Source organism: Nymphaea colorata, chromosome 8 (genome assembly GCF_008831285.2).
Source record: "Nymphaea colorata isolate Beijing-Zhang1983 chromosome 8, ASM883128v2, whole genome shotgun sequence".
Lineage (NCBI taxonomy): Eukaryota > Viridiplantae > Streptophyta > Magnoliopsida > Nymphaeales > Nymphaeaceae > Nymphaea > Nymphaea colorata.
The window spans coordinates 2,529,817-2,540,410 of NC_045145.1; positions in this window are offsets into that span (position 1 = coordinate 2,529,817).

Genomic DNA, 10,594 nt, shown 5'->3' on the forward strand with positions numbered 1-10,594 from the left:
CTTCATATATATGGCTTATTAGTGTGTGTGTGTGTGTGTCACTCTTAGGAACAGTTGGACATATCATTACTAAAAGCTATATATGAGTTATTAGGAATGGTCAGGGTGACTGTTCCTATACATAAGTTCAAATGTAATTTTGGTTGGAGCATTTAGGAACACATATTATGGACTGTTCCTAATAAGTCATTGTTAGGAATGGCAAAGACTGTTCCTAAAGGTACTTAGCAACACTACTTTTGGGAATGTCATAGGAACGATCCTACAGCCATCCTAATTGTAACAACCCGACCCACTCCCGGGCTCGGGCCCCTGGTTCGACGGATCCCAACCTGCCCCCTAGCAGTTTCAGTTCCAATCCTAAAAATGCTAGGAACCAGGACAATCATCTCATTAAAGCCTCTATTTATAAGTCCTTGAAGATCCCTCACAATCTTCCATACGGGACTAAACTTCTGCTGTGTTACAATCCACCTCCCTTAAGGCACACGCGTCCGCGCGTGTGGGACCCCAGGTCCGAGTGTTGAAACCGGCTCTGATACCACTGTAACAACCCGACCCACTCCCGGGCTCGGGCCCCTGGTTCGACGGATCCCAACCCGCCCCCTAGCAGTTTCGGTTCCAATCCTAAAAAGGTTAGGAACCAGGACAATCATCTCATTAAAGCCTCCATTTATAAGTCTTTGAAGATCCCTCACAATCTTCGATACGGGACTAAACTTCTGGGGTGTTACACTAATTACTCTTCGGAATGGCTGTTCATACATTTAGGAATGGTTTCCGTCCATTCCTGAAAGTATATTTTGTTGTTGTGAGTTCACTTTGAAAGAAAAAAACTTTGTTCTTTCACATTGAGTATGTTCATTCAATGCAAATGAACCAAGGATTAAGCATGGGAATTGCACGAAGTGGTTCAAATCTTGCTCAGCCCTGCCCCCAAGCCTAAAGGATCTGGCCTGAGTTCAGCTTCTCAAGCTTGAGAATTGATTGGTCAGTTTACTCAAACTTGTTTGATATCTATTTGCATTTATACATTTTGATCAGGAGGTTTTGCAAAAGAGTGTTCTGCAACACCAATCATGGCAGAAAATTTTCCTTGACAGACATATATGACATTTGAAAACGCTCATCTGGCTACCAATGAGCCTTCATCTACCATCCTGACATCCTATAAAATCTCTTGAATCTCAAAATATGGATATGATTACTGCAATAATACATGATGTTTGACCAACAAGATATGGAGTACGGAAATCTCATCTGTGCTGGTTTGGAACTAGAAGGAATGGAAGCAATAGGCATTGTCATGACTGTGCTCAATTAGATTGCAACATTGCAGAACTATATTACATCAATTGAAAGGCAGAACCATTTCTTAGGCTTATTGAATATGAAAGAAGTGAAACCTACAATCATGATGCTTAGCAACACTTTTTTCTTTTAACTTAAAGCAAGGATGGTTTGTTTCCTTCAAGTTGTTTGATTTGTAAGCCATGGAGAGACCTTGTTAGGCTGTTGGCCATCAGAAGCCCTACAACGCAATAAAAAGATAGAAACTAGAAAGAGAAATTTCAAGGGGAAGGCCCACAAGTAAAATTTTCAGATTCCTAATATTTTTATTTTAAATTAAAATGCAAATGATTTGCTTACTTTAAGTGATTGATAAAAAAAGTATCAGTCAGTAGGAGAAACCTTCTTGGCAGGTTGTTGCCTACCAAAGGTTCCTATAGCACTACGAAACATAAACCAGGTAGAAAAAGCAATTTCAAGTGAAAGGCCTGAAGTTGTGCCACTAGCCTTCAAGGACACAACTGCTTCTCCTAAAAGCCTAAAGGTGCATGGAACATCATGCAACAAATTCTTATGAAAATGCTGGGAAACTGAAGATCTGAGCACAAGATCACATGTGAAGAACGATGTATAAAATGAACAATTGACCATTTATGCAAGGGACTCCCCTTTGCAAGAGAAGTTCCAGGTAACAAATTGAAATTCATATATGCATGCACTGAGAGGAAAAATCACGTACGGACAAATAAAGATCACCATAATGTGTATTACTTAAATAAATGTGGAATAACAACAATGCTTATTCATTATATGCCTTGGACACCATAACCATCTCTTCCTTATTCACTAGATGCACCCTTGCTTGATGCCAAGAGGGTGCCCAATGGTAGCATGTGCTAATACTAATCGGTAATCTATTGTTTTAGATTTAGTACACAAAACCTTAACCCAAAAAATGAAGGGATATGTAAAGTGTTTTTCAAGAGACACCTCCTGCAGCAAAAGCTTGCAACTTTATGCATCTTTGGAATTTACAGAATGGTATGACATTTCGTTTTGCAAGGTATAGCTATTCAGATGTTTTTGTAGGCTATAGATAAAGACCCAATTCTCTTTGTAAAATCAAATCCCATTCCCTTCAATATAGTTTTTAGTGCATTTTTGTGTAAATCTAAAAAAAAAACACCGATCCTTTTTCATACTTTTTATTGGATATTGTCATTTTCTACTACATTAATTAGGATGTTAAATGTGTTATGATGAAAAGGACAAGCAATCCCTTTTTCGTAGGATGTAAAACATATTATAGTGTATTTTCATATTAGACATCCTATGAATGAAATAGATTTTCTTTTGGTTGTAATCAAATAAAATATCTAATTACTTCCACCTTATAATACTGCATTTTTTTTTCAAAAAGTCATATTTGCACTGGTATAATATATAACTATACCTGGATAGCCAAATAGCTAAGAAGCTAAATATGTTTATCAATCAACAAACCTAACATTATTATTAACTTCAATTCACTGTTGAAGAGAAGATAAATAACTACGCTTTAAACTTTTGAAGAGAACAGCAAACCAAAAGCACTAAAAAATAAAGTGTCTCCTTCAAATGATGATGAAAATAAAAGCATGAAAAATATCGAGATCTACTGGCAACTTCTAGAATCAAGCTATGAGTTCTCTCATTCAACATCTAACAAAACACAGCAAAACTCAAGAGATATATCCCTTCTCCTTCAAATGACGACAAACACAAATGTGAAAATGCCCAAAAACTTTGCTATGCACTAAGATTGACAAAATTGTGCTCTGATACAACACATGGAACCAAAAGCATAGCTTCTCTCCTTCAAATGCTAGCAAAAGAACTCTACAAAAGGTTGGACCATTGCAGCTCGCTTAGTGTTTCTTCCTCAAGTAACAACAAATATTAACTGGAAAGAAATTAAACATGAAAATTTGCCAATAAGTCATGAGTTCAAGTTGTCACACTAGAGATTCTGACTGTAAACTATCGGATTCTGGCACTTGGGAAAGGTGAAGGAGATAACTGAGGTGTGTGCAGCAAGGTGCCTTCAATGTGGCCTTCCTTCTACCGTTGGCTCTTATTGAAGCAAGAGCTGGTGCCTTCATCTGGTTGTTCTTTGTTGAATAAAAGAAAAGGGACTTTTGGCTTCTTAGGGCAAATAACTCATGATTTTGAATCGGGCAAAAAAGTTTTTATGCATCCATCTAGTGTATGCCCTCACAGTAATTTTTTCTGGCATATGCAGCTTCAAAGTTTAGCAAGAAATTGTTTGTCGTGGAGTAAGTCTATACTTACTGTTGCCATATGTGAACATAATGTCCAATGTATACCATATTCTTGTGTATAGGCATTTCAATCATGTTTCATGATTTGTACCTTACCTACTATATGTCATGTAGTTGGGATATAATTGGTCACAATTATATATTAGACAGGCACATTAAAAAGTTGCCAAGAGAATAATGAATAATATCTTAGAGGACTAATAATATTACTTTCTTACCACTATGGTGGCATGTGCATTGTTTGATGATTAACTGAGGTGTGTTGGTTGGAATTATGACAAGATAGGCTGAAGTTCATATCTGCTATCTGTTATTAGTAAATAAAGGTCTTATTTGGTGATGTAGCATAAGGCAGACGTGCAAATTTGTTGACTATGGGGGAAAAATTTGTTACTAGTTCAACTGCAGTGCAGGAGAGAGTTGGGAAAGAGAAAATCACTAAATATATGGAAATACATCTTAATGTAGGTTTAACTTTGACCCTATAATATATGAAAGTTTCAGTGATGGGGATCCACTATTTACTGACGTTCTGGCTCAAGTGCCAGTAAAGATGAATATTTACTGGCATGACTTTTTTCACACCTCATGAGTAAATATCTGTTTTCTGTTATTGATGATATGGACAATTCCAAACATTTCTGTCACCCTTCACCTGAAACAAAGTACAGATTGTACCAAAATACTGAAAACGAATGTATGTGAGCCTCATTTTTTCTTTTTGAATGCAAATAATTCCCCATGCCTGTAGACAAAGCTTTGTTATTTTGAGCTATGAATCCATAACATAGCTTATTTTTACTTTACCAATAGCTTTGCTTGGTTTCTATTAGAAAAAACTGTTAAATGTATGCTGAAAATTTCATCCCAGCTATACATGAGAAAATCGTGAGAACAAGGCCTCCATCTACTAAAGTAGAGGCAAGTACATGACACAAAGTGGAAGACTGATAGTGTTTGTATCGAAAAAGAGAACCCTGAAAACTTATGAAAGGAGTAAAACCCCATTGGATTAAACAAGTATTGTAAAAAGAGGAAAAAAACAGGGACAGGTGTTTCCATCATGATAGGCTGTGTGCACTTTCGATGAGCCAATTTTTAATTGTCTAACGTACGTTGGTCGAGCTCGGCCCATTTATCCATACAACTTTATTTTTCAACTTGAACAGGACTCGTTGACTAAACAAGTGGAATTCAAGCCGAGTGTATCTGAATCAAACTGGAGAGGAACTTTAGGTAGTCAACTCATTGAACCTACCCCACCATGGCCCACAGACAACTGAGGGTTCTCTCTCTGTCTCTCTCTCTCTCTGTCTCTCTGTTCCAGCAAAAAAGAATGGCTGGAAGATAAATGGGCTCGAACCTATTTTCTACCGGAAAAGAGGAGGGCATTGATGCCCTCTGTTTTCTGGTGGGAAGGGGGTTTTGATCCCTCTTTTTCCAATGCCGGTTGAGAGATAGTAAGGGAAGACTTATTGGGTCAACATGAGTAATGCTGGGCACTGGGTCAGGGGACATTCTAGCTACAAGGCCCCTTGGTCGGGGACATAACAATGGGCTTGGGACGGGACGGAGTAGACGTCATTCTGGGCTGCGTCGGGTTCAATAAAAATATTATTTTTTATTTTTAAATATCTTTTATCATCCCAAGGTGGGGATAGGCATGACTATTATAGGCTGGGCCTGGCCTGGGCTGTCAAAACAGGGTGCGGGCCGACTGAGGTTGACCCATGATGGTTGGGCCTGGGCCCGGGCTGTCAAAATTTCAATCAGGCGGGTAACCGAATCCCTTGCAAAACTTTTGGCCGTGTGTGTGTGTAAAGAGAGAGAGAGAAACCTTGACAAGGAGGTGAAGTAGAGAAAGGATTGAGAGCCTTCTCAAACAAGAGATTGATGAACTACATTTTTAAATCTGACGATCTGTGAGAGAGTGAGAGTTGAGAGCCTTTTCAAACAAGGGGTTTTGGAAATACATTTTTAAACCTGATGTTCTAAAATCAAGCTCGAGCCGTCAGAGATAGGGGCAGTTGGCCACACCATCCTGACAAAATTAGTTTGATATATATATTAATATTTTGATATATTTGATTGTTATACATATAAGTGCTCCAAGGAAATTAAAGGTATTGAATGAGTGTCCCCAACAAAAAAAAATTTTGGCTTCGCTAGAGGGGCCATAAAAAATAGTGTAAAAGGAAAAGCTTGGTTGCCCATCTGCATGTTTTAAGGAACCCAATACGAGCATTGAACAAGCTCCCCTTACGTTGATCTTATCTTCTTCTAGGTGGACCACTAGTCATAACACCCAAGCCTACTGTAAATTGTCAAAACATTGTGGGCGTCTTTATTATCTTCAATCTTGCATTTTACGAATTGTCATAAAAAACACGTCATATTGGGAAAAGATATGTATAATATGGCAAAACACAGTCAGCCGTATAATACCTGTTTTATACCCTTTTTTTGCGTTTTTTCATATTGTTATGATTTTTATTTTTTTAGAATTTTTTAGGATTTTTTAAATGTTTTATTTTTTTTTAAATTTGCTGAGATTCCCCCGTTTTATTCTTGAGATATACAACTTTGCCATATTATACCCGTCTTTTTAAAAAAGGTGAAGCTGTCTGGATGATTTTTGACGCTTGTGGCAGTACCATGTGCTGATCTTCTTACATATTTGGAATATCCTTTCCTCTATATCAACTGCCCTTTCCGCTCAAATTTCAGAGGGAGAGAGAAAGAAATGGAGAAAGAAGGGAGCCTGAGGTTGAAGCGAATTGCGATGAAGGAGGAGGAGGTGGAGGCATTGGAGTTCATAGAAGGGATGAGGAGTCATGTGGATGAGGTGCAGCAGATGGTGCTGAACGACATCCTTTCCACCAATGCCAATGCTGACTACCTACAGAGGCATGGGATATTCGGTGGAAGTATAGACAGGAAAACCTCTAAGTCCAAGCAGCCAATCAGCGAATACGAAGACATTCTGCCCAACAGTACAAAGGATATCAAATGGTGATCCTTCACCCATTTTTTCCGCCCAACCTGTCACCGAGCTTTTAACCTGGTCTCTCTCTCTCTCTCTCTCTAAATTGCACCTGGTTCAATTTTTGGAGGATGCTCCCTTCATGGTTATTAAAGAATATTTATTTGGGTTGAGGGTTGCCATTCCCCACTCTTTCTCACTAATGATGTGATTGGGTGTTCCTCCCCACTCTTTCTCACTAATGATGTGTTTGTTTCACCATCTCAGATCTGTGATAATATGATATCACTAGGATATCAGACCTGCAGATTTGGAGTCGACATCCCTCTAATTCTCTGCTTAAACCTATGTTTTTTTTTTTACATGTAAAGTGGATTTAAGATTCACATTAGTAAGGCCAAACCATGGCTATCAAACATTGCATTATTTTTTTCTACCACTAGCCTTCCTTGCTAATGGGCTCTCTCCTCAAGGGAAATTAATTTGCGTTGAGGGTTGTAGTGACCGAGTCTCAGCTCTCTCTTGATTTCTTGTGCATGCAGTCAAATTTGAACTAATTGGCTTGATCAAACCCAACAAATCTAATTGGCCTGATCAAATTTGATAACTCAAACAACTGTTTGAAAGAGTATAGGCACTTCCAGATGGTTCGGGTATCTCCATGTTTTGCATCCACTCTTCCAAAGGTCCTTCTTTTGTTACTCTTATGTTGGGTATGTCCATGGAATCAACTGGCCTAGGAAGCATTGGTTGTACTAACCTCTCGATCGAGTCCTCGGCACATATGGTTATGACCGATGAGCCAAAATTTCATTTGAGACATTGATGAAGGGTGGAAGAGATACCTCGTACTTTGTAAATCAAAGGTCGTCCCAAGAGAAAATTATATGATGGTGGTACATCCACCACATGGAATGCAATGCAATGATTGGTGCGTTTAATGATCACGTCCATGATAAGGGTACTTTTGCTATTCATGCTTCAGCCATCATATCCATAGATCTTTGTATCATCAGAAGGTTGGACGTGCTTCTGTGAATGTGCTCCTATGGTTGATACGGGAGTGAAGTGCTAGTGGCGATCATGGCTATTGCTTCCTTTCCAGATCAGAAAATGGAAACCTCAGGGATGTTATCATCATCAACCATAAGATCCTTGTTGATGAAGTCTTGAATAATGTTTTTAAGGACAAAACAATCCTCAGTGTCATGACCAGGGGCGTGATGAAACTTACACAGTTTTCCTTTATCACCTCTCATAATTTTTTGGAGGTTCTGAAATTTTCAGCAAGACGACAGTTCCTTTGGCAAGGAGGTACTCTAGGATCTTCTCACTAGATTGATTGAGAGCAGTGAACTTCTAGTCATTACTCCAGCTTGAATGTTTGTTCCTCCCTTCTTCATTTCCTTTGGACAGATGTGTGTTTTTTTTGTGGTTTCTCTCTGTATCATGCTTATAAGTGCTGTCGTTGTCCTTTCAAGTGCCCGCATTTGCTATGAAATGGGTGGGTAACTTTGTCCTTCCTCCTTTCTTATTCTCTTCTTTATACTTGGGTGGGTAACTGTGTCCTTCGTTCCATCAAAATCGCCTTCTTCAATTCCTTCTTCTATTGAATCTGCTTGTTCAATTAACTCGGCAAAGGTCTTGATTGGAGCATTGAGGATGATACTCTTCAAGGGTCGGACAAGATTTTTCCTAATGAGTGACAGAGCTTGTATTTTAGAAATAGGCTTGTTCATCTTGTTGTATTGAATTCTTAATTTCTGGATGAATTCTCGGGCCTTTTTTCCCTGATTTTGACAGAGACTTCAAAGGATACTGAGGGTTAGAGCCATGGGAACATTTTCTCAAATATCTCAATAAACATGTTAACCAATCTATCAAATTCCTTCAGTTCAATTGGGTTAACATTTTTTTTGTATCATTGCACTGCAACACCTTCAATACTTCTTGGAAAGTAGCGAAACAATGCTTTGTTATTCACCCAAATCTTGTAGAAATCATTAATAAAGGTTGAAAGATGAATGTGTGGGTAGGTGGTTCCATCATATTTGACAAACTCTTTGTGCAAGCCCTTCAAATTTTTGTCTCCTTCAATTCCCATGTAGTAATCCTTGCATGAGTATGAGTGTCTTCCTTTCCCCATAAGTTTGAGGTTGCTTGTTCTTTTCTCCATTTCGTAACACTTGCCATTGGTTGGACTTTTGTCATCACTTTATTTGATTGATTATGGTTTTGTATTATTCTTCTTTCCCTTGATCTTTTTTCCTTTCTCTTTAGAACTCTCACTAACTAAGCTATTGTTTTTGCTTTACTTCTTTGCCCTGTCGTCTTTCTTGGCAAGCTTTCTCTTTCTTTTGGCTTCTCCTCCGAACTTTTGCTTGTGATAGGGATAGGTAAACTGCTTTCCTCTACGATTTCTTTTGCTTTCTTGCTTTTTTTCATTCACTTTTCTTCTTGAGTGGAAAGAATTTAGGTTTTTTCTCCATATTGGTTGTTGAATCTGAATCTAGATGGTCTTCATCTCGACTTGTATGAGAAGATTTGTTGTTTTTCTTGTTTCTTTTTTGTTTGGTAGGCTTTTCAGTTGCGGGTTTTGGAGTAACCATTAGATCCTATTGTTCTTCTTGCTCCCTCATGAATCGCTGTACAAATAAGCATAACATATGGTATCCTTCTGATTCGATTGCCGGGAAACCAAGTGTTTTTCGCATAGGATCAGAAGATGAAGCCTCATTTTGAGGAGCCTGCTTAGCTTGTGCTCTGGTTTCAACCATCCTGTTGGCTTCATGTACTCACCCTTATGAGACAAGAATTCATTATTAGAAGAAAATGATGACAAAATGAAAGTTCATATTGCATTAAGAGTTTTAAAAGTAACATCCAAAGAAAACATTAACAAAGGCGACAACAAGTGAAAACGAAATAAAGAGTACAAAGTTGACATAAGAAACTTTTAAGGAAGGATGAATGACAGTTGGTTGGCATCCCGCCACTCGGCATATTCCTTCTTTACCACTGGGCCTATGATCCAAGTGTATGACATCTGCATCTTCCACTCTTGTCGAGCTACTACGAACAATGATACTCATTGAGGAGAGCTGAAGTCAAATTCAGGAACATCTATCAGCACAATAATGAACTATGAAATAAGGGTCCAAAAGTGGGGTATGACCATGGTAATGGTGAGTGTATCTAAGTGGATTCTGAGATGACGATTATAATAATCCCAAATGATCTTTTCTCCATCTAACTGCTCAATCAAACAGCGATATTGTTCTAAAACTGTCAATGCTCCATCAGTGTTTCTGAATAGAGTGGCTTGGGATCCCGTGTGCATGAGGAACCACAATAGTAAAGCATACGTGCTTCCTTCTACAAAGTCGACATCTTCAATGGTGAAGTGGGTGAGTCCTTGGTAAAGGAAAGCCAAGGCTATCATTGCCATTAACAAGTGTCAGGTCCCACTAAGTCTCCATATCTAGAAAAGTTGGGCGATATGAACATCTAGGGAGTCAGTTCCATTGGTGAAAAGGGTCACTCCCACTATGCAAAGCATCATACAATGTTTATCTCTTCTTATGGCTTTTCGAGATAAGGTGGAATGTTCAACATAGGCTCCAAATTGTTCATACAAATTCTTTAGGTGGATGTTTTGACTCTCATAGTTTTCTACTACGGGCTAAGTTTTTCATCTAGTAAAGTGAGTTATAAGGTCATTTGCATTAGCCTTAGTTGGGTTCATGAAGAACTGTTTCTCCAATGGGTCATTTGGATCACAAATTGGCATAGTGAGGTCTAGTATTTTAGCAGATTCATCTAACAATATTGTCATTTCCCCCCATGGAAACAAAAAAGAAGAGGTCCTTGGGTTCCATCACTCAGCAATTGCATGCACCAAATTCTCATCCACTGATTCATTTATCTGGCTTCCATTGTTTCTACCTCACATTCATTAAAGTAAGAAGGAAACATTCGAGAGAAGGTGGGATGCCAAGAC